Source organism: Amblyomma mixtum, chromosome 8 (assembly GCF_055824585.1).
Source record: "Amblyomma mixtum isolate Tamu chromosome 8, ASM5582458v1, whole genome shotgun sequence".
Classification (NCBI taxonomy): Eukaryota; Metazoa; Arthropoda; class Arachnida; order Ixodida; family Ixodidae; genus Amblyomma; species Amblyomma mixtum.
In genome coordinates, this window is record NC_143019.1 from 91,941,358 (window position 1) to 91,967,059 (window position 25,702).

A 25,702-nucleotide genomic window follows, 5' to 3' on the forward strand; every position below is an offset into this window, starting at 1 on the left:
ATATTGCACAAGAGACGTGAAATTGCTACCGAGAGGGTTACCACCGCAGCGTGTCGGAATAAAAAATATTCGTCGTACATGCGGTGGCATCTTGCAACCAATTCGGGACGGTCAATTTGAACAGAATTTTGCCAAGGTTTACAAAAATGCAGTATAGATGCATATCATTCACGAAGCGGACTAAGTCTAAACACTGTACGAGGAAGGGGGGGGAGGGGGGGGGAGAACGTTGTAAAAAAAGGGGCCGGCTATAGACCTTTCCATCGGGCGAGGATGTTGTCGAAACTCCTCCTCTCTGGACTGCTGGAAACCGGTTCCGCCACCGCTTCCACCGTGCTAGCACGAGGTGCCCACTGCAGTCCAGGGAACAGTATGGCAGCGCCCAGGTTGGAAAGGTGTATAAAGGCATAGTTCTGTAGGCACTTAGGGCGTCCCCCTCCCCTCTCCCGTTTGGATCCTGAACTGTGTGCTCTTATTTATGTTAGACGTACACCACCCGTCAAAAGTATACGGCCCAAGGGGTTTGCTTGTGAGGCCTGCTGCGTGCCTCGTTATGCATGCTCAGCGACCGTGACCTCTCGAGAGAGGAATAGCATCGCTTCCTCAACCCTCCCAATCTTTGGAGTGCTAGATGTGCTAGGGAGCCCCACTAAACAGCTTAGAAGCAAACCCCTGGGGGGCTGTATACTTTTGACGGGGACTGTACGTCTTTCTGCTTGCATCTTCATCATCAGCCTGACTACACCCACTGCAGGGCAGTGGGTGTAGTCATCTTCTTGCATCTAGTTTGCCTTATTAGGTTGCTTACTGCCTCTAGAATTTTCCATCGCGTGCTGAAATGTATATCTTACTCGCCTTGCGTCGATTTGCCCTGATTTGGGGTTGGTCAAAGATAGAAAAAGCGTGCGTGCGTGTGTGCGCGTTCACGCACGCGTACCTGAAAATTGAAGCGACAGCTGTTATTTTCACACCGTCTGTTGTCAGGCAACTATAACGTCCTTCTAATCATTTTTTGATATTTTTTTTCCCGCGATATTTTATTTGACACTGAAATGCGATGTCAAGAGCGGCACGCTATGGAAGAACGTTGGCAGCTGCTTCCTTGTCTTGCTTCAGCTTCCCGTAATAATGCACGCGCTAAAAGCAGAGTGCATGCCTTTGTAGTTTTCGAATCAATATATTGGGCGGACTACTGTCCATTATTTCAATGTAACCGGAGTGTATTGTCATATTTATTGCACAGGGAACACGCAAGAAACGTGTGTAGTACAGTCATGAAATTCATGAGCGTGAACACGGGAGCGCATGGCAAGTATCCTCAAGACCTACTTGTGGCGACACGCGCCGGCTGCTTTCATCAACGTGGTGGAAAGGGCTATGCCGCCTTGCCTGCTTCCAGCAAGCAGAAGGACACACCTCCCTTTCCACTTTGTTTATGAAGGCGACCGCCGCGTATCGACAAGAGTAGGGCTCGAGGCTATCTGCCACGCGCTGCTGCGTTCACGCTCAACAATTTCATGACTGTACTTTCGTGTTGAGCCCGCCCTTTGGTTTCATGGGTTAGTAGCAAATCATTTTGAGATGGGCCAGTTGCCATGCATTCACAGATTCGCAGCAAAATAATTCGCTTCTGATTTTTATTCCATACAACACCGTCCATTGCGTGCGAAGCAGTTTTTTTCAGCAAATACTGAATGATTAGACGCGCCGACCAGATCGCATTCTGTCGGATCTGGAATGCGCCAATTTTTCAATTAATTTATCAAGTAAAAAGAAGGCGAAAGCAATTACATGCACAGTTTTTACTGGTCGAACCAGTTAGTTTACTGTAGACGGCATGCACTTTCATCGTAGTGGTTATTCGGCTCCCCATGGTAATTCATGAATAGGCAAATAGATGTCACAGAGGTAAGGTAAGTGGTTTTATTGCATGATAAATGGAAGGGAAAAGATTGTTGCTAGCTCCGGCAACTGCCATTGCTGCTGGAAGCACCTGAGCTGGGGCAGCGGAAAAAAAGGATAGCAGGCAGTGTCTAGAAGTGAAATGAAAGCGGTGAGGGGATAGTAGAAAGGTCAGGGGGAGAGGTACACTGGCAATAAATCTATTTACATATTAACATAATAACATATATACAGGTCGCACGCACGTGAAGGTCTTGTAGAGCACAGTGCAAACACACGCGCACGACATAAAACCAATAGAGCTGGAGTGGGGGCGTCCAGCTGTTCATCGTCCAAGGTAGCACACGCGGAGCGTTCCCCGTCTGTTTGAGGAATGCACAGAGGCTCACCACTGTTCGCTGGAGGACGCGCGCACTGCCCTGCGGCCACAACAGCATCGTGAGAGCGTCTGGGAGAATGCCCGGAGCCCTGTAGGCTGCGAGCATGTCACGACGAGCATCGGCGAACGCGGTAGAGCGAAAGAGCAGGGGCTCTAGAGTTTCCGCCGCACCGCATCCGTCACAGAGGGCAGGGCATGTCGAGAGGCAAGGCAGTCATTCTAGCTGCTGGGCTGACTGCTGGTTACCTCATGCAGTGCTTTCTTTTTTGCTTTTTCCCTGGCCTCTACAGCAATCCTGTTCCAGTCTGGGCGGCGCACTTCCATGGAGCGAGCAACGCGGGAGTCTACAATTTCTGGAAGAAGGCAGTCTCTATAAAAACGTACCAGAAATAGCTTCATTTTCGTTGCCCAGAAATTGTCATCTCGGCGTACCTCTTGCACGTGTATTCCCTTTGTTGTATACACTACGAAGTCACAGATATTCCTTCTGGTGACATGAGGCTGGCTCTGCACTTGGTAAAAATATCTGTGCGATCGTCTAAGCACTGGATCACCTTCCTTTTGCTTCTTCTCTGAGAACTTTCGCGCTGCTTCCAGGGGCTCATCTTCCTTTGCAGTTAACGGGCATTTCACCTCTACAATTCGGTCCTCGTCAACTACCCCGTCAGGTGACGCTGCCAGGAATCCATGCTCAAGGTCAACAAACAGCCCGCATGGTTGAACAACTCTGTTCATCTGTGCTCCATATAACTGGAGTGCAACGCTCTCATGCTGCTTGCCGTGCTCCGTGGCAGAATTTGTGAAGCTCTTTGGATGAAGCAGGGCCTTTACCAGTGCGTCACAGGGTGTGCAGTCCCTTCTTATGCAGACAGCGTGGAAATTTGAAGCAGTGAGGCGGAGCCTCTTTTGCTCGAACCAATTCGAATTGTCTGCCTGTCCCCGTGTTTGCGCCTCAATCTGTTCGCATAGTTCCTTATCAACTTGGAGCTCCTGTAGCTGCCTTTCTGCTTTCTCAGCTAACTCATCAGGTGGCATGTCTGGCTTCATGCAATTGGCCCCATAGTGAGGTGATGAGGTGCAAGCGGCACGGATCTTCCGGTCATGCTGGCTGTCAAAAAGTCTTTTCCTAGGCAATCGCCGGTCTTTTGCAGCCATTTTCCTGTTAGCATACTTCTTGTAGACAGCACCGGGGCTCTCGCAAATCATTGCTTTGCTAGTTTTTGCGTGCTACTGGGGCCCCAGCTGGAAGCTTAGCCCAGCAGCTTGGCAGCGATGCTCATAGGAACCCTTCTGGCACCGGTTGATCTGCTTGCCGCCACAAAGCTTAGCAACAAGAGACATGAGGGCTTCCGCAAGGTTGCTTGTGTCATCATTGATGAGACGGTCAGCTTTTTCCGCAATACTGTTGGCTGCAGTCATTATCTTTGTTTTCAGCATGGTAGGAAGCGTCCCGTATAAGTCTTCACCCATGGTGCGGTCACAGAAAACTTTTGCAGCCATCATGACACCCAAACACATGTTCTGGGCCATTTCTCAAGTCAGTGGCCAAATCACGAACAAGCTGTCTTTCATCAGCAGGATCCTCTCGTAACATTTCGGCATAGTGACTGACAGCCTTGCGCGCACCGTTCTTTATGCGCTTTATTCTCGGGCCCGATAACATGGGCCGGCCACCTTTGCTTTCCTTAGCAATGGCGTAGAGGCGGGAAGTGTAGCACTTGACAACATGGTTAGCACACTCATGCTTTCGGACGAAACGACCGTAGCTAACCTTTGTCTGAATCTGATAGTAAACAGACGAGTCTCCATCTCCTATAAAGGTGCGGTATTGAACCCCGTGCATCTCCATGCTTCGCTGGAAACCCTCAACAAGAACATCTGCCTCCATGGCCCCTGAGCTTTGGTCCCAGTTTTTGTAGCAAGTGTGCTTCTTTGCTTCAACGTTTTTTCTTGCATAAAACTGACAAGTGCTGCACAGCTTGTTTCTCACACCCAAGTAGAGGAGCTTTTTTGTGCGCTTACCTATGATGACGGCCACGCCAGAATTGGCACAATATCGGTGGCCATGGCTCCTGTGGGACCAGCCACCATCAACTACCACTGTTATCTTTGGGGTGCAGCCATCCTCGCAGAAATCACCAGCTGCTTCTGCTAGTCTCTTTTCCTCCTTGCCAGCTTCAGTCATTTGCCCCAGGAGCACAGCTTCCCATTGCTGAAAGAAAATCGAACATACGTTGAAGCATGTCTCTTCACAACAGGTTGAAAGTTCCTTCCCCTGTTGTGCTGTTTCTCGCAAGTATCAGCCTCCTTTGGATTTTGCCTAGCACATGGAAAGGTTCACGCCCAACTAGAAATCAGGACGACACTGCATATCCTTCGAATTTCAGCTTTTGCCTCTTGTATGCACGACGTACTACAAATAAATGTAACACCCTTAGGCGCATGGAAGATCGAATGAGTTGCTAAGAATGACATGTCAAGCCATGACATAATAATAACTGGTTTTACAAACTTCTCTTTCCCCTCTTTCATGACAACATACCCGTTCGATTCGCCTGCACCACATGAACTGGTTCCCGTGGCACTCCAGCTCACATGGCTTCATTTCAGCGGTGAAACACGGTGCGCTCTGAACCACGGCATTCGTTTGAAAGTAGTGCGAGTGTAGTTCAGGAAAATTGCAACCCTTCTCGGTGGTTAGTGACGAAATAGTGCAGCTGCAGCCGCCATGAGGGCAGATGATGGTTTGCGCGTAGTGATAAACGGCGGAGGCTCAAGTAATTCCACTCGTCGACAAGCTAGAACACTGCTCGAGTTCTCCAAAAAAAAACGGCTACACGTAACTGACACCACTGTAAAATACAAAGACGTGCATGCAGCATGATGCACGTCGACACAGTTCAGCCGCGGCGTTTCGCGCCAGCTGTCACGAGGTGCACATGCACGCATCGAGGCTTGTTCATGGCAACATTTTATTGTGATGTGTTCTTTGAACATTTCTTCACGAGATACGAGATGTTGGCAGCCGCTGATGTGGGGTGTAAACAGAAACAGCTGGCTGCGATTCACTGGCGTCACCAGGGCTAGCAGACGACTAAGCCTGCACTCGACCATCCGTTTTGGAAGCAGACAGTGCCAAACTGCGCTCAAACCACGGTGAAAGACATAGCATACTCTTACACCGTGGCTCAAACTGCCGGAACTAGCGCTACTAGCGCTACACACTCAGGGGCACCGCCGCACAGCTTTGCCGAAATGGTACAGCGAGTGCAGGCGAATCGAGCGCTCTCCAACTTCCCCTCCACAGCGCTAGCCGCAACAACGAACAAAGCTGTCCTCGAAAAATAAAACGACGCCTAGAATGCTTTTCGTAGCGTCAGGGAGAGGCGGGAGAGGCGATGGAGAGCGTGCGGCAGCGGCGGCGGCCCCGGCACGCTAGCTATGCGCCGCTACTGCGCATGCGCAACTGGCGAGCGCGGCGGCGGCACCTCTGAGTCATCGCCGCAGCGACGACGGCGGCGCGCCAGCTGTGCGCCGTGTGACGTCACTGCTCCTCGCGCATGCGCAGTACCTCCTTTCCTCAGCTCTGCGAAATGGCTAGGCGACTCGCGTAGTGTTGCTTTCGCAAAAAGCAATCCAGCAAAGCAATATGGTGTAAATCTGCTCGGAAGCTACAGAGGGCAAAATGGAAGGGAACGTGCAAATATCGTAGAGAAATGATTCCCTCTCGTGAACACCTCCTGATTTTAGGTGTTTGGCAGCGCCACACTTGTCATTTTTCTGAACTGTGACCATTTAGTACATGTGCGCTAATGTAGATGGCGCTACTTACTACATTTATCTAGAGTCACTGGAAAAAATTTCAGAGTACCGCAAAGGTCGGAATTTGACTGGCAACACTGAGCGGCCACTGCCATTTACCTTCCAAGCCGACTGCATCGAAGGAAGGTCGCCGTGTTGAAAGAGCTTGATATTCGGTGACATATCGGGTTGAGTGTTCACTGAAGCGCAAATACTTCGTGCTCGGAGACAATGGTTACTCAGAAGAGAAAAAAAATTGTTATTTTGTGCGAAGTAATGCAGCCGGCGGTTGTTTTACTCCGCGGTTGCGTTTACTGCAGGAACTGTACTATGATTGTGAGCAGCATCTTAGCGCTGCTATCGGGAGCTTGTGCACGCCTCTTTTTCCCCTTCCGCGGAGCAAGCTACGAAGGAAACATTTCGCCGCTCCGAGCAGCAAAGAGACAAGCTCGTGCTTTTGGGCAGTGAGCATCGTGGACCGTCATGGGACCGCCGTCTCGTTCAAGCAGGACGAAACTACTTGACATTAGCTTCTTCTTCCCATCCACTCTAGGCTTCTCGAAGTCTTCAGCGCAAAAGTGGTCCTGCAAATGTTTATTGTACAGTTAGAAGAGTGATGCTGGTCACCCCAACGCTGGGCTGTCCAAGGAGGCTCCCAGGGCTTTTTCGAGTGAAGCCCTGTTTCAAATATGTGGAACAAGAAAAACATGGAATATAGCTGTAATAATAAGCTGAAACACCCAAATAAAGAGGCGAAGAAAAAGAATACGTTTTAAAGGTTTCTAAGTTTACGCAGTGACACTTAAAATAGCTTATTTGGGATGTAAACACGCATGTCGCCGCAAACACGCAGCTTCAAGGATTACTAACATTTGACCCATTTCTATTTTTCTACCAGTCCCAACACAACTGAACAGAAAGCGGCCGTTACGTGAACGTAAGACATGCCCTACCATGCTTTTATTGACTGCGATCGTCACGGTCCGCGAAAAACAAGTGCCATGGCTCGAATGACTCGAGGTGCGGAAAGATCGTGCGAGTGCTTGATGCACGTTAGGACGCGGAATTCTCGCGCGACAAATGTGCCTTCGCGTGCCACAAGCACGGAATAGTCGGAAGAGCCGCGTGTGTTGAGTAACAAGCGCGTACACGTGTACCCGCGTCAAGCGGGCAAGCTGCGAACGATCGCTGCACGACATGCGCGACGGTCTTGCTGTGAACACCTATTTTCTTAGTATCCTATCGCTAACACCGCGTGCACTGCGCTTAGATACCTTCTAAAACAGCACCAAAAAGCACAAGCAAGGTGCACTTACCTCGCACAAGCGTGTGTTTTTTTGAAAACTTGAAGTTCTCCCGGCCGATTCTGTGCAACTACGCAGAACGACGCTCTCGGTCATTTTTCCCGGTCGGAATCGAGAAAAAAAGTCTTTCCGGACTCGGTTCGGTTGCTGCATCCGAAGGCGCAGCAGCCAGGCATGATTTCTTCAGTATCAAACACGAGAGCGACAGTTGCAACACGAGAAACGTCGGGAACCTGCGCTCTTCTCAGCCGGCCCGACCGGCGCTTGGAAGGTATATGGCACCCCAAGACAACGTGGTACGGTTGGGCCAATGACCGCGTCGGCGGCGCGGGGAAAAGAAATGCGGTACTCTGCAATTTTTTCCAGTGACTCTACATTTATCGCATGTGGTTGCGTTATTGCTATTATTGTTTGTAATTTGTGGACTTTGTAGTCGATAATTTTTACAAGTTGAATAAAAGAATAAGAGCCCGATATTTTAAGAGTATATTTACCTGAAAAAACGAAGCTGCGGAACGTTCCGAGAGCTTGTGCCCTTCATAAGCACAACGAAAAAGGTAGCTAAAATCAACATTTTTTCAACTAGACAGTGCACGTTCCCTAAAAGTCGTAGAGTAAAGGCGATGCTTAGCCGCGTAGAGCGCAGTACTAAGTTTCTTCACGCAAAATCTCAGAATTGTAAAGTGCTGGTTAACTGAACAGTTTTGCATTCCGTTTTTAACTATTTCGAAAAAACGCTAACTTCGATCCGGAATAACTTTTAAACTAAACAAGGCGGATAAATGAAATTTTCAGAATGGATGAGCGATTAGACAATCTCAAACTGTACAAAAAGTCGCCGCAACGCAATGCATATCCCAAAAGTTATTGCAGATTACATTGTTCTGTTTTCTATGCTTTTCAAACAAGCGTGGCTAATAAACTAATTTATACACGTACTTCTACATGCTTAAATATGCGCACTAGCATTACATCTCAAAGTATCTGGAAAGATATTTCTCTAGGTGCAAAAGGTTTTTCACAATTTTGCATTTCCTGAGACAAGTTGAGTTCAACTGCCAGTTTTCACCTTTGCGTTTTCTTTTACAGTTGAAACAAATTTGCAGCTATCGTTAAACCAAATGCATCTTTTGAAAGCAGAGAAAACTAGCTTTTCGGAGATATCTGAACCATATTTATGAAGCGAACGAGCGAGGTACAGTCGACGTACAAACATCACCAAAAATGGTTCCCGCTCACCGTCAGAGTGGGACCGCCACTTAAAAAACCAAAGTGTTAGGGCTTTTAAAAATACTTTGAGGTTGAGAAAAATGCTTTTCGTAGATGATTTTTAAAGTGAGAAGTAAAAGGAGCAGTGATAGTTCTGAATGTTACAAGTAAACAGCGCGGCAGCGAAAAACGGGCAGCGTAGAAGCTCCAGCGTTTTCTGTGGTGTTTATTTCTGGACAAAGCACCGCTAGTCGGGTATACTCTCTTCGCCATTTGTCGGAACGCTGTTTCCTTGTAAAATCCTTTAACATCCCGGTAAACATCCTATTTTAACTACATATGCTCCGAATATAGGCATCAGTTTTCACATATTAATATTTATCTAATTAAAAATGCAGCCCTGGTTACATATATAAAACGTAGGCTTAACTGAAGATTGGCAGCATCCATTTAAGTAACCATCACACTTCCAGCAGAAAGCTTGACGCGGTAGAAAAGTCGTGAAGGCGTAAGAAAATTATGAAAAGAATTACTGCTTAGGTTTGCTCCACGGAAAATATACCTCATCCTTCGATGCTGCTATTGCGCCGTTGGGAGCCTTATTAGGCGCACTCTTGGCTGTAGAGTGCAACCTGCATTAGTCTATTAAAGCGCATTTGCAGCGCAAGCTGCGCGTCGGGAGCCGCTATAACCAGTCTATAATCTCTATAGCAAGTAGATCGGCACTCTTTCTGGTAGACGGATCGAATAGAAACCAATCATTCCTTTATTTGTTTCCTGCAGCACCTGAAGCCCTCTTTGATAATCTTGGCAGAAAATCTTCGGAAATCGATAACCATTAAAAAAAATATTCGTCCAGCATTCTGAGGCATAACTCGAGAATGACATTACTTGCAGTGGTAGCGTGAATATATTTCCTTTGTGTAGTTTTAAAATACGGAGCGTTTTAACATACCTTTTGGTCCGCAACGCTGGGAAGAAGAGAAAACTTTCTAGAGAGGAGTCATCGACTGGAGCGAAAAACTGCAAATGCGGGACATAAAACTATTTAAATATAGCTTCGTGAACATTTCGGGCTATTCTTGATTTAAAAACTCATATAAGATCGCTAGCACTTTAGAATTTCGGACTCTATTTGTCGCTCACTGAAGCTCAGCAGTATCCCTTAGTAAGGCAAGGCATATTTTTTCAGGAACTACGAAAAATGTTGTGTTATTTGACTTAACAAAGCCAACAGAAATAGTTTGCACGAAATTTCAAGCCATAAGAACAAGTAGTTTATTAAAAAAAACGTGGGACATATGTGTCCCACTGACACTCAATGGAATTTTAGAAAGTGGGACGTATTTGTGCCGTTGCCACTCAATGGCTTTCAGTTTACTTTCGACCAGCATGAAGATGCCCAAAACAAGTTGCGCAAAGTGGCAAATTGCATGCAGAGCACAAAAGACTGGTGCGAGCTTCTTTTTTGGCACTAGAGCACCAGCGACATCGCCTCCTTTTCGCGACATTCTTAGATTGGTGTCCATCTCCCAGAAATGGGACTTCGGCCTCAACTTCTACCATTTTTTGGCCGTTTCTGGTGCCTTCTTTGTTGGCTTGATAAGGCCGATTGTTAAAACCTTGGAAGGCGTGGCCGTTTGTCAGCTGGCGACCGAGGACGAGCGGGAACCACAGGTAGCTCATTCGATTGTCTTGTTTCATTTTGAGGAAAGCATTCACTACTGCTGCGTCCCGCAGAAAGTAGAAAGTTCGGTACCAGGACTTCTTATATCTTCTGTCTGCCGGATACGCATTTCTCTTCTTGTCAAACCTGAGGACTCCACCCATCCAGGTGTTGTAGTCTGAGATGGCCTTTGGGCATTGGACAGACATGGACGAGCCATTGGCAAGCTTTCGAACAACGTCCGCAGTCTCGTTCGGGTGATGATAGTTGGAAAGTACGTGGACGTTTTTCGTCTCCCTCCACTAGTAAGCCGTGATGCTTCCTTTTGTCTGTCATATACAGTCACCCTTCTGCAGCTTGTTATCGTGTCTAATTTCTTCAGGGAGATCCTTGCGATTCGTTCGAACGATCCCCGCTACCAGACTTCCCTTTTCCTTCAAGGCCTCCATTAGCCATGTGGATGTAAAAAAGTTATCAAAATATAGCTGTGTGCCAGGCTCCACACCATCAAGCAGGGAGAGCACGATATGTTGTCCGTGACCCATGCTGGCTGGGCGGTTGGCACCTTTCCCTTCATAAACCTGAAAATCAATCAGCTACCCTGTCCGTGTTTTATTGGCTTCATAGGGAGGTATTGTTTCAACGAAGACAATCCTTTGAAGCGTATCATGCTCTCGTCAGTGGCTTGATGGGATGACGGAGTGAATTGCCTTTTGAAGCTGGCATTCAGCGCTTGTACGAGAGGGCGTACTCTTGACAATCTGTCGTACCCGTCTTCACTTTTCTTTTTTTCTTTGGTTAGGTCGTTGATGTGTAAACAGTTCATAATGTTTTGGAAACGGCGGAATGACACGACCCTCGATATGTCAGGACAATTGAAGAAACTGTGGCTGCTCCAGTATAGATACATTTGATGCCTTTGATTGGTGCTCATCGGCAGCAGCATGCCAAAATATGCGCGAAGTTCATCAATTGTCAGCTCTTTCCAGTGCTTCTGGTCTTTCCGCTTTGCGAACCGGTTTGTCTCTGTAGGAAAATCTTCACACTGCCACGTCGGTGATTTAGTGAGAACTGTGGGACCCAAATTTTAGGATTGCGGACGGCATACTCCGGTTCGCTGCTACTACAGACTCCAGTCTCATCTTCGACTTCTTCTTCAGCAGAAAGTATCCTTGCGCTTTTTAAGTCTGCTTGTTGAAGCCGCTGCTCCATCGTCGCTGCTTTCGTCAACCGAGTCCGGCGGAGCGAGCTCGGGTACGAAGTCGTCGTCTGTATCCTCTTCCGAGTCACTCGACTTGGGGTCGTCCGTAAGGCTAAAATATAGCTCAAGCGCTTCTGCTGCCATCAGGAATCGTTTATCTGCGTTTTCAAGAGGAAAAAAATATATATAAAAGTTAGAGTAATGTATCCCTCTACACATTGTCACCGAAAAGCGGGAAGTTAGGCCTAGCGTACTTCATGCTGTTTTCTAAGGGTTCTCCTATTTATACAAGACTTTCAGGTTAAGTATTGCTTTTATTCCTCAAAACACGCGATTAATACAAGCTACTGGCCTTTTGTTTTGAAGCACAGAAACGGAAACGCTTACCTGACATCTCGAATTATTCTTGGTTCGAGACAGATCAACAAAACATTTCTTCGCCGTTCCGAAGGGAGACACAATTTTCCTAATGGATGCCTAGTACCACCTCTCGTACAAGCAGGAAGACTACTTCTTGGATTATTTACAGCGTCCGCAGGTAGACGGCAGCACAATAAAAATGGGATGCATGCTTCCCAATGTCTTTGAAAAGCCCTATTCTGCGACGTAAAAAGTGGAATGTTTATGTCCCATTGCCCTATAAAGGGTATTTCCGAAAGTATTTTGAGCTACTTGTTGAAAATATCCTCAGCGTGGAATACTACGAACATGTATTCACCTATACATCGCCGGTATTGGGCACTTTTACGCGATCTGAAAAGAATATGTTATTTTTATACAGATGTGATCGTGGTGACCAAATTTTATTTCGCACTGGCAGCTTTGGCCAAAAAGCGCCACGGCACAATGTACTATCGGGGACAAAAGTGGTATACTCCACGCGAGCGGAGACGGAGCAACGGAAAACTGCGTTTCAATGCCATCTGCAGGTGGCATCTCGGACCCAGACAGCCAATCTGTGACCCTTATTATCAGCAGGCATGTCGCTTGACTCGTTTCAATGTTTCGTGCTTTTGCTCGCCAAAATGCCGAGCGGCGCCGCAGCAGTAGCCCTCTTTTCATTTTGTGTCTTGTTTTTTTCAACGCGCGTTCGAGATATGGCTTGAGAGCCGGCGCGCGCACCGTCATGATGTGATCGAATGCCCGCGCGCGCGTAACTAGTCGTGGAAGCAGCGCAATTCTGAAATATTGAAACGAGCCAAGCGACATGCCTGCTGATAATAAAGGACACGCATTGGCTATCTGGGTCCGAGATGGCGCCTGTAGATGGCGTTGCAACGCAGTTTTCTGTTGCCACGACGATGTCCTGACAGCGACTAAAAGTGAACTTTCCGAGAAGGCTGCAAGGCGTAACTTGGTAGTGGTAGCGGCGGGGCTAAATGATGTCCTGAATGGTAACGCCGCACAAGTAGGGAGAACATTAGCTGAGGGAGTTGACGGTATAAGGGCGATAGCACAGCAAGCGCAGATCGTGGTGTGTACAGTGCCTGAGGTACAAGGAAGGAATGCAGAGGTTGCTAAAGACGTTGTGAATCTTAATCGCGAGATAAGGCAGTTAGGCCTCGAGAAAGGCTTTGAGGTGGTAGAAATAAACAAGGAAGTGCACAGGGCTGGTTCGGGCAGAGACTTTGGACGAGATGGCATCCATTTCAGTGGAAGGGTAGGAGAAGAGATAGGCAGGCGCCTGGGAGGCCGAGCGGTAGCTTTTTTAGGGGGTCCACGGTAGCTCAGGGCGTAGGGGTAGGTAGAAGCGATGTAAATGTAACAATGGCGGCTGATCCCAACAAAATGGCCACTAGGAGGCCCAGAAAGAAAACTACGAAAAAGAAATTTAACGCCAGGATCAGTTACATAAACATGCAAGGGGGTAGAAAGAGAGCGAAATGGCTAGAAATAGAACAGCAGTTAAAGGACGAAGCAGTAGGTGTGTACGCTCTATGCGAGACACATCTGAGGGATCTAGAAGATCCACCTTTCATCGATGGCTATGTCTGGGAAGGGTGCAACAGAACAACAACGGAGAAGAAGGGAGGAGGAGTAGGTATGCTGTAACATCAAGGAACAAATTGGCAAAGAATAAAATCAACTTGCAAAGAACATGTCTGGGTATCAGGTACAATTGCTGGCAAAAGGACATGGCTAGGGGTAGTTTATTTAGGGACCGGGGACAAATGCAGGCAAGAAAACAAGGATCTAGTTAAGTGCCTCAATGACGATATAAAGCAGATTGGAGACGGTGTCGATATTATTTTGCTTGGAGACATGAACGGCCACATCGAGGATCTGGATGGATACACAGATTGTAACGGGAAGTTAATGCTAGACTTGTGTGAGCGGCACAACTTAGTTATTGTCAATAGAGAAACTAAATGTGAGGGACAAATCACGTGGGAATCCCGTAACAGGCAAACAACCATTGACTACTGTCTAATGTCGCAGGGCACGTATAGCAAGCTCGCAATAATGGAAATAGACGAAGAGGGGAAGGACAGCCTAGGAAGTGATCATAAACGTATTAGTCTACAGTTGGGAGCCCTAGTCAAAAGAGAAATGCAACGAAGTCCAAAAGACAACGCAAAATTAAATGATGAACAAATAGCGCTAATATCAGCCGATATAGAAGAAATAATTGAGAAACGCCACATGGAAAATTGGGATTATAATCAGTTGGAACTGCTCATCGCTACAAAAATGAAACAAGTGAAAGGAGTTAACCGCTGGAGAGGAAAGAGGAAGCCACGAAGCTGGTGGAATATGGAAATTAAGGAGGCCATCGAACAACGACGGGTGGCTTCAAGGGAACACAGAGAAGCAAAGAGGGCGCAGTTATCTGTAGAGGAAATAGGAAAAAAATGGGAATCTTATCGACAAAAGAAACAGCAAGTTCAGGTCCTAGTCCAGGCTAAAATAAAGCAGTCCTCTGATAAATGGCTGGCTGAAGTTCGCGAGGCAAATAAAGGGGGGCCAAGAAAATTCTGGAACCATATAAGCTGGTTGGGAAAAACAAATCAAAGAAAGCAGGAACAGATTATAGATGCTGAGGGAAAATGTTTGGAGGGAGACGATGCTGTGGACTACATTACGTCATTTATAGCTGCGTCTTTTAGCGACGCCAATGGGGTAATCTCCCCAAGTGAGGCGGCAACACAGGACAGCACAAAAGAGAACAGCTTAGAACTGACTAGTCTTAACTGGGAAAAGGCGGAAGCGAATATTCCTAAAACCACATCCGCAGGGATAGACGAAATTCCAATTAAGCTGATTAATGAACTTGGCCCAAGAAGCAAGGCCGCGCTGATAAAAGCATTGCAGGCAGTCATAACAAATCAGCAAATTCCGCACAGCTGGAGACAGAGTAAAATGAATTTGATTTATAAAGGGAAAGGAGATAAGATGAACATAAAATCCTTCCGTCCGATTACGATAACATCTGTTATGTACAGGCTGGCAATGCAGGCGGTGAAATTAAAAATGCAGTCATGGGTAGAAGGGAATAGGATACTCGGAGAACTTCAGAATGGGTTCAGAAGGGGTAGGCGGTTAGATGATAGCCTGTTCGTGCTTACCCAATGCATAGAAATAGCTAAGGCGGAAAATAGACCTCTGTTTATAGCCTTTCTAGACATAAGCGGTGCATACGATAACGTGAACAGGGAACTCCTGTGGAGCATATTGAAAGATTTAGGTATTGGTGATGAGGTAATTGATTTTCTACAGGAAATCTACCGAGATAATGAAGTTGAAATTACATGGGAAGGGAAAAAAAGTACCACAACTGTAGGGGTGCACAAAGGATTAAGGCAAGGTTGCCCTCTATCACCGCTGTTGTTCATGCTTTACGTGATAAATATGGAAAGAAGGCTAGAAGAAAGTAATCTGGGTTATAATCTATCGTACAGATTAGGCGGAAATGTAGTTGAGCAGCGACTCCCGGGTTTAATGTATGCGGACGATATTGTACTGTTAGCAGATAGCCAGGAAGATTTACAAACTTTGGTTAATTGCTGTGGAGACGAAGGAGACGCTCTAGGATTCAGTTTTAGCGCAACTAAATCAGGTGTGATGATTTTTAACGATACAACTGATCAGGTGCTTACAATACAAGGCCACGAAATACCCAAAGTGGCCGAATACAAATACCTTGGGATATGGCTAAACGAAGGGCAGATATACACGGAAAAGCATGAACAGGCTCTTAGGGCAAAAGGACGAAGAGACGCCGGGATAATGAAACATAGGGCATTATGGGGGTACAACAAATATGAAGTACTAAGAGGTATTTGGAAAGGAATAATGGTGCCGGGACTTACTTTCGGCAATGCGGTTCTGTGCTTAAGGGCAGAAGTTCAGTCGAGATTAGACGTAAATCAGAGAGCTGTTGGAAGATTAGCACTAGGTGCCCACGGCAAAACCACAAACGAGGCAGTACAAGGGGATATGGGCTGGGCATCGTTCGAGGCACGGGAAGCTAAGAGTAAAATACTATATGAAGAACGCCTGAGGAAATTGGACGATAACAGATGGGCAGCTAAGGTATTTAAATATTTATACAGAAAGAACGTTGACTCACAGTGGCGGAAAAGAACTAGAAAACTAACCAGTAAGTATGCCGGTCATGAGGACGGAGAAAGAAAGAGCATTAAACGACAGGTTAAAAACGCGGAAGTTAAAAATTGGATGAATTCAATGGAAAAGAAACATAGTGTAGAACTATATCGATTCTGGAAAAAGCAGATCAGGAAAGAATTTTTCTATGATAACTCAAGAGGCAGTGCCCTACTTTTTGAAGCTAGATCAGGTTGTCTTAGAACGCGCAGCTACAAAAAGAAATTTAACGAAGAAGATGACACATGTGCAGTGTGTGGTAGATCTGTGGAAACAATTGAACACCTCATAATAAAATGTGATGGTATCCATCCGGATGTCGATGCAGGCACAGTCACTCTTTCTGAGGCCCTAGGGTTTAAAAATAACAATGGTCATGTAAATAAATCTGCAGTGGAAGTCAGCAAAAAGCGATTGGAGGATTGGTGGCTGAAAAGCAGAGATGTGGCATAAGGTTAGAATAGTAGGAAACCGTAGGAAAAGTTGATGGAGAATCTTAATGAGAATTGCCAACACAGTAAACAAAAAAAAATAATAAATAAAGAAAAGCTGAGCATGGTGGCAATTGCCACCACCCAGTTTCAAAGGGGGCGCTCCTATCCATCCATCCATCCATCCATCCTGTTGCTCCGGCTCCCGCCGCGTGGAGTATACCACTTTTGTCCCCGACAGTACGTTTTGTTACATAATGTTGTGTCACATACCCATTTCCCAGATACTTATTCCCAAGTAAGCCGAGAAGCAGGACATTGCAAAACTTGTGTCCATTTTATCACTGGTTGGTACACGGTGATAAATGGGATCGAATCCTGCACCTAGCGCGGGCGAGAAGGATGCTGAAACCACTAGACCAGCCCATGGTCATGCAGCGAACGTGAAAACAGCAGTTGCATTTTCAAGCTACCTGTTTTCATGTAAAAATTTCCTTTTTCATGTCCCTTGTTTCAATGTTTGCTTATAATGACCTTACTAACCTTGTTCAAACGAGATACCCAAAGCAATTTTTATATTAGCTATCAAGAAATGCTATATACTGCCATCATGAGAAGGCCTTTTTCTCAAAAATGTCGGAAACTCTATATACTGCCATCATGAGAACGCCTTCTTCTCAAAAATGTCGGAAAATTTAGAGTGCTTTTGCTACGAGGATTACAGTATCAAGAAAAACTTAAGGCGGTATACACGAAATGAAATGTGGGTATGTCTCATCTTCTAAATAACAATTAACGCACAATTCATGGTGATTTGACCTGCACCTATAAGTCGAATAGCCACCGGTGATGCTCGCCGAAGGGCACGCAACTATAGCCGATTCTAGCACATCTAAGAGCACTAAACTCGAAGCCGAGCAGCAGCTAGATGATGCAGCACTAATGAAGGAGACATAAAAGAAAAACCCTACGTCACCATGTTTAGTACATTTTGGTTACCGGGTACGGAGTCCTCGCAGAATATTCTTACGGGTTCTCGTTTCATCGGCCGAGGCACTTTAATCTTGACATTCAGCAGATTGCCCGTTATATTATTGCGCAGTTGTTTCAGACTTGAAAAAGGGTTCCTCATGAATTTAATTTCCATGTTGAGTAGATTGAGGCCCGATAGAGAGGGGTGCATTACTGCGTGAGAGAAAGTTGTGCTTCTTTAACCTGAACGTGGCTGCGAGTTCAGTATATCAGTGGGTTCATTGCGCGAATAAGTGGGGTAATAATGAGTTGTACACAATACTTTTGATATCAAAACACTTCAAGACAAGAAAAATTAGCCATATTTTCACGGAAGAAATCTAGCGTGTGTTTAGGATTCCGACTTCAGAAGTGCAGTTTACCTTAAGTGGTGCTGTTGAATCACCCTAAACTGGCAGTGACCTGCTGCGTCTTGGTAGCGCAGGTTTCGGCACTGAAGTTAGATCTATAGTGCTGATTCTAGCTCACGTAGTATCTTTTATGTCTTCGTTAGGCGGAAAATAAATTCAGTACAATTTACAGGGAAATGCCAATGGAAGAATTTTCTCAAGTCGTCAGTATACAGTGCTTCGATATCTTCTATCCAAGACCAGAGAAAAAGGAGTGAAAAGACATGCGTCCATTGAAGTGAATATGTATCTGGGCGCCCCAAATAAAGTTTCTTTTGGGAACCTTACAGTTTAAAGGATATCAATCATTCAAACTCACTCGAGACACGTTGAAGATGGCAGCGTGGAGAGTTCATTTTGCTTGTGTATAGGTCGATAATAATCGACCGCGGATGTTTTTAATCAGGCAGCTGTAACAATGCTATACTTTACTTACACCAAGATGAGTATAATGGAAACAATTTATGCCAATGTAATGCATTTTCTTGCCTTTTCTCCTTAGCTTCAGAGAAGCCATGGCCGATGGTTGCTGCCATAAGCCGGTGAAGATAAGAAATGTGCCAAATAAAATCGGCTTGTATTCTTTTTCATATATCAGTCGTGAGAAAAATTCAACAACTTCCATGAAATGGAGAAGGTAGCCAGCAACATTTATTTGGCGTGTTTTTGGGTCCTTCAGTACGACTTATTGCGGGTCCTGAGGAATTAAAACTTTTATTATTTTTCACTATCGCGAAGACATGATGCCCGCCAGGGGATCTATGTATTTATAAACTTCGTCACTACATTCTGTTTCATCCTTGCGTTTCGGCGTTTCACAGGATGGTCCCAGCGATAGCGAAGGTGAAGTGCCATCTTCGAGGCGAGAAATAAAGGATGGGGTTGGGCAGACTATGGGACGAAAAGGATGGTAAGAACACAACTGTTCTTCAGTCGTAATCTTGCCCCCATCAACTTTCGAAGACACGAAACAACGAGCAAATTTGTGAGCTCTCTCCCAATTATCAATAATTTCACAGGTTAAACGCTATACTCGGGATGAAAAGAACAGCCTGTGGAACTCACTAAGTCATGATTGCCTCTTTCGCCACCATATCGACCCACAGGGCAAATCAAGACTACCACAATTTATCATCGCCTCCGTCTTAACGTTGCATTTACGAACCGTCTACGATACCGTTATAAGCAAAAAGACAGTCCGTATTTTGACACCTGCGGCTCCATTGAGACTTATCTTCGCATTCTCTTCGAATGTGTAGCGTACACCAACGAACGTGCGCACTATGAACAATAGGTCTCTTCGATTTGGCTACACTAGCTGCACCAGTTCAAGGGGTGCAGCACCGTCGTCCTCGTTTTTCCGGTGCCGCGCGCGCCCCCTGCACTTTTTTCCTCGTTTTGTCAGGATGCAGGCCTAGTGCTGCACTAGTTCTCGGCCTCCGCGCACCGCATCGATGAGCGGTGCCAGATAGTGTAAACATGGCGCGCTACGTACCGCCCAGCCCCGAGCAGACGACGCTGAAGTTCGTTCTGCAGGGTGTTGAGAAAGAAGTGCAGCTGCTTCGCAACCAAGACGGTTCAGCCGTGGAGAACTCAGAAGGTTATGTGTACCAGGCTTCAGGTAAGTGAAGCTGGCTGCAGGCTGACGATAAACACGTGGTTAGCGGTCAGAAGGGGTTTTATTTTCATAGCCAAGCGTAGCAGTAGATCGCAATTTTTGCTTATTTTAGCTAGATACCATGTGTCATTCTGAGGCGTCATGTTGTGCTGCTTACACACTTGAAATATTGGTCTTTGCAGACGGGCAGTGTGTCACGCTGCGGTTCGCGGCCAGCGATGAGGACTTGCCCCCTCCAGCGCAGCCTCCGACGCAGCCTCTGACACCTGTTTCCGCCACCGCCAGTGACGATGGGCGCCCGCTAGCCCCTCTTTGTCTTGCAGCAGCCGCAGAAGACGCAGAATTATGGGCTAGACCAAAAACCAAGTTCTTCCTCTCGAAATACTCGGAGATGAAGGACTTGGTTGGGAAAACTAGAGCCCTCAGGTACAATATCCTTCATGTTCAAAATAAGTTCGAGCAAGAGAGAAATGTACGCTGGCACTGGGCACTCGGATTTCTAGTCTCAATGTTGCTGCAATGTTTTCCAGATTACCCCGCGGTGTGTGCCTTGCAGCTTAGTACACGACTTTTCATCCCACACAGTACTTTTAATGTGTGGCAGCTGAAATGCGAATATTCTGATAATAAGAGTATCTGAAAGCAGATTTCTAGCATAAAAATACTAAAGAAACACTGCAGCCCTGGCATGCAAGACATGTCAAGTGTTGCTGCAGGAAAGTTGAATTACATGTTTTGCTCTAACTATGCCTCACTTTCGTGTTTAGAACACGAAAACAGCTGTGGCAGAAGCTCGCTGAACTCGTGAACCAGGAGTTCCAATGCAACGTCACCGCAACTCAAGTGGAGAATAAGTGGAAGTCACTTGACAGAGCATACAAAAAATTCAAGAAACATAACAGTTCGTCTGGGCACAACCGTGTTAGCTGTGAATATGAGCAGTAAGTTGAACTTCTTTCTTGACCTGTTCAGTGCTTTAATAATTTGTGCATCACACAGAGAGCTGGCCGACATTCTGGATAAACAGCATAGTGTGAATCCTACATTGCTCTTGGAGCCTGGGGCCACAATTCTTCCAAGTGGAAGCCCAAGGTGAGCTAAAATGACAAAGTTTGCGCAGAATCCTGGAAGTGATGTGGTACCTGTTTGTGTACATTTTAAACAGGGAAAGCACGACGGAGGAAATGCCCGACCAACTGAGGGTGGCACAACACCGAAGAGGAAGCGGCGCAGCCACTCTCAGCTCACTTTCCTCTTAGAAGCCCTGGAAAAGATTGGGGAAGCGCGAAAAAAACAAGAACAGGCGAGAGCCGAGCAATTTGAAGCTCGGAAGAAGTGGGAAGAGGCGAAGGCGAAGCGACACGAAGAGCGCATGAATCGTTTTGGCCGCCTAGGCGATTTATTGGCTCGACAGCAAGGCACATCAGGTGAACAATAAATTTGTAATAAGGGAGTAATTACTCATCGACATCCACCCGAGCGCAGCCTTACGGCTACAAAGGAAAGCTATACAGCTTTCGCAGAAACTTCGTAGTTAAAGAAAAATTCGTCCAGGTCCGGGGACGAATTTTCCCGGATCAGGATGAATTTTTCTTTGAGTACTAAGTTTCTGAGAAAGCTGTATAGCTTTCCTTTGTAGCCGTAAGTCTGCGCTCGGGTGGATGCCAATGAGTAATTACTCTTTTATTACAAATTTGTTGTTCACCTTGGGGGATTCCCCTAAAACATTTGACAAACAATAAATATATTCCAACAGCACTGCACGCTCAAGTTTCATTTTGAAAACATTGCTCATATATGGGGCAATATATGATGAAACACACCCATAATCATAAGTCTAGCACTGCTCTTTGGCGATGAACTCGCGGAGAGACCGGCTGTAGTCTGGCAGACTGCTGTCAAAGTCCCCTTCATAGTTATCGTTGCCCACGTCTTCTTCCTGTGGCAATGATGTCATCTCCAGGAGGAAGTCCCTCTCATCATTGCATAAGTTATGCAGCACACATGCAGCCATGGCAATATAGCAGCACTGCGCAACACTTTTGGCGTCCACAAGGTAGTCTTCTAAAAAGCTGCTTCAGCAACCCGAACGTGTTTTCGATTGCCACTCTTTGTTGGCTGTGTCGTCTGTTAAAGTTCCTTTTCCATGATGGAAAAGAACCCTCATTATCCCTGAACGGTGTCATTAACCAAGGCATCAAGGGGTACGCACTGTCCCCGAGAATGTAGTGTTCACCGTATTCCAGGGCTGCACGTGCGAAAAACGGGCTTTCCCTTAATACGCGGGCGTCGTGCACTGATCCCGGAAAGCCGATGAACACATTCAGGAACTTGTTCCTGTCGTCACATATTCCCTGCAGGATGATGGATGGCCACTTCTTGCGGTTGAAGTACGACTGCGCAGATTCGCTGGGGGTTAGGATCTGGATGTGCGACCTGTCTATGCAGCCGATGGCGTTCTTTGGGCCCTTGCCACCGCTCTTGGCGAGGAAACTGGCCTTGATGCGGTCCATCTCCGCACTACTGGGCCAGCATATAACTTCACCGCTAATAGCGTGCAGGAAGTGGATGACCCGTGTCACGCAAGCGTGTACGGACGACTCTGTAACATCGAATTTGTCGCCTATGGCATACATTGACATCTGTGACCCGATGTATACCAGTGCAACGAGGCACGTATTTTCGGCAGATATTTGTTTACGACCTTGCACTGCGCTTGGATAGAAGGCCGAAACCCTGAATTTACCACTGATCCAGTCAAAAGTCTCTCTAGATAGCCTGAAGAGCCTTTTGAACTCGTACTCGTGGTACCTGTTGATAACGTCCTCGTAGCCAGGCACACGAGTGGCATCTTGCCGCACCAACGCGCACGCTACCAAAATGCACACTTCGTCAAACTCATCGTCGCAGTCGTCGTTGGAGTCGTCATGAAAGTCACTGTAGTCATCCTCGTCGGTTTCAGCGTCGAGCAGCTCCAAGGCGGCTTCAAAAAGGGCCATTACGGTGGTGCTACGGCAAGCGATACCGACGAATCGACGCACGCACCCTGACCGAGCGTCTGCTAGGCCTACACTTGAGTCCTCGTTTTGGCAGCGCTGGTGTTGCTGGTGTCGCCGCTGCACTTGAACTGGCGCTGCACGTTGGCGGCACCGCTGCGTCACTAATCAGAACTGGTGCAGCCAGTGCAAGCCAAATCGAAGAGACCTAATGCATGCAGTCCGGCGCACAAGTGCCACTCACAATGGATTCTATATTAGTTCCGTTAGGCTGGTACAGAGAGCATCGATCTGCAATGATATTCCTATTTGCCTATTTACAAGCTGTTGGTATTTTAGACAAACTCTAAATTGCCCGAAAACTTGATCACACCGTTGTACATGAACAGAACATGAATTCGGTCTCATCCAAAGAAGCCATCATGCAGTGAACTATTGCGTTACAACCCCCTTCGATGAACGCACTCTTTTCTAGCACCCTTCTTCGCTCTTTATCCTCTATCCCCTCCGCTACAGAGAGTAGCATGTCAGCGATTATTCACGCCCCATAAAAGCTCTGTTTTTTTATGAAACAGCTCTCTCTCTTACAGGTTAAATAGTCGAGTTTGGAAAAAGCAGCGCTGTGTCTTCACACAGCATACATAAAAAGAACAAAATAAATTTCATGACGGTTTCCATTCTCGCATCGCGCTTGGAACTCTAAAGTAGCACATTTTTTCCCTCTTACTTAGGCACTAAATAAGTACTGCCACCACAGGGTACGCCGACATATTTTCAGGGCTGCGGAGAAATTTCGTCCACATAGAGAACTTCAACATCCACGTAAGTCTGCACACGGGTGTCATTTCATTTCAACTCCGTCGAAGTGCAACCTAACTGGCCAGCATATTTCTTAACAAGTGTTTTCTATACGAAATCAGTGTTGTTATATTTTTGTCTCATCCCTCATCCAAGCGTAACATCGTATGGCCTAGCCATTCGCCAAGTTCTGTCTTCACTAACTTCATTTTATTTCTAGCTGTTATCTATCACGGTAATATCTTCTCATACCTTCGCGTCATTCAAGCCGACAGACCGGTACCGTGACCTGGTTAACCCAACCGGCTTTCCATCCTTCCTATCTCTGCCTATCCATCATTCCGCTCTGCAGAAACTTAAAATCTGGCTCTTCTGTATGCAGATCTGGTTTTTAAAGAGCAAAATAAAAAATGTCACCTAAATGTCATGAAGCGTACAACGCGATCGGAGATTAGAGTTTACAACGTGAAAACCCAAGATGATGTGTCCCAGCCAGTCAGATGTACTTTGATGTAGAGTACGTTTTGCCTTTACTGCCGTACTTAATACCTTTAGAACAACTATTGAAGGGAGCCTATACTCGCTAAATGGCGTCGCATTAGGTGCAGCCGTAATGTGACAAAACAAGAAACAAACGTTCCCACCACGTAGCGTTGGGACAGAGGCAATATCAATTCGTGTACGGAGAAGCGGCCGGTGCGTATATACGAACATCCTGTTTACAAACGCAGGGTGCTATCGTGGGGATTAGAGTACAGGCACTAGAGTCGCGTCTTCCAATATCGTGCCTTCGTGTTCTCTTTAGGAGGTTCAGTAATCTTCCCGCCCCGTAAAATACTGCAAGAAATTGTTGTTTACCTCACGTACGAGGTTTACATCTTTCGAAAGCACGTGGATGCCAGCTTACGGCGGAAGTTTCGGAGAAAGAGTGGAAAGAAATGGCTATGACAGCGTGGGGATCGTTGCCTGACAAGCACGAACCATGTTTCGAAAACAGAAAATAAGCTGCCGACAGTGGAAGCAGAATGCCTCTTAGTGTATGTGTGCTTTGTTGCTAACATTGGTATCGCAAGCGCTCAGAGTAACAAGCGCGAGGGCAAGAACATTCCTGACGCTCGTTCGACAAGCAAAAAGCTAGTCGACGTTTATATTTCCCGAGCACCGGAAGAACCAGACGGCGCTTCGCTCTCTAAAATACTCTGAACGTGTACCGATCAAAGAAATGAAATACAAAATCCCATTTTGAAAAAAACGGAAGGACGCTTAAGCTTCGCCTTTAAGACTGGCACGCGACAGATTGTTGCAGGGCTGCCAGGGTATTGCTCATGTACGCATCGGTGCAAAAGACACTTCGCGAAGTCAAACACCGCAACGCATTAGGTCCACTTTTATACAGTAGTAACCAACAACCTACGATTAACCGCTACTCTTTGCCCTGTAAATAGAGCCACTTTGTTTGAGTGTGCAGACCCTTCCTGTCCCAACTGCCCCTGTATCTATGCGGACTTGGCCCATTGCCTCTTCTATTGTCCGGCTGCTCAGCAGTCGGGTTCCTACCCCCCACCTTCTTTATCCATCACGACCTCACTCGACTGGCTTGGCGCTGAAGGGGAGGAAGAACAGCGACTTCTGGTCGCCCAGGTGGTCAACATGCTCGGCCTGTAAATTATGGTCGAATAAAGGTCTTGTACTACTACTACTACTACAGCAGCGAAACAACAATATTCGTTGTTTTGTTGTCTTTGGAAATGAAGGCAAAGTGCTTGCTTACGCCGGTAATTTGGCGTTTTTCTGCATTTATAAACCCAGCATTGAAGAAACTATAACCATTATTGAGGAGTTTCGGATTCGCTATGGCGCTGAAATGAATGGCTCTAAACTTTCTGTTGTGTGGCTCGCTTCATGGGGAAGAACGCCGACTCATTATGCTGGAATTGAACGGTCTCGTGTGTTTTCGACCCCCCCCCCCCCTTCTCAAATACCCTGGAGTTCCACTTCGTGCATTCAAGTCTGGTGGGCATTACTGAAGGGAGCGGGTTCCGGCCCTTTAAATCTTTGCACATAGTTTTGATACGCACCGCCTATAACTTTCTGGTCGAGCGCAGGCCTGCAACATGCTTCTGGCAACCAAAATTTATTACGTTTTGTAGGTACACTACAGCGCGAGACACTACGTCCAGAGCTTTCACCGAACACGGCGTTCATAGTGTCACGATGTGGTGACGGCAGTCCGGCGATCGGGAAAACAGAAAGAGCAGCTTCCAAACGAAACTCTATATTCGAGCTGACTAGCGCCCGAAAAGAACTGAATCACTCGGCGGCGGCGCAGCCACAAGCGTGCTCCGCGGTCGTCGAACAGAATGCATGCCGG

The 25,702-nt window shown here is 46.7% G+C and overlaps 2 pseudogenes; one reads left to right on the top strand and one right to left on the bottom strand.

Annotated features, from left to right (window-relative positions):
• Window positions 1-2,500: 2,500 nt before the first annotated feature.
• LOC149333496 (uncharacterized) lies at window positions 2,501-4,184 on the bottom strand (annotated as a pseudogene).
• A 15,214-nt stretch (window positions 4,185-19,398) lies between these two features.
• LOC149333497 (uncharacterized) lies at window positions 19,399-20,975 on the top strand (annotated as a pseudogene).
• The last annotated feature ends 4,727 nt before the right edge of the window (window positions 20,976-25,702 follow it).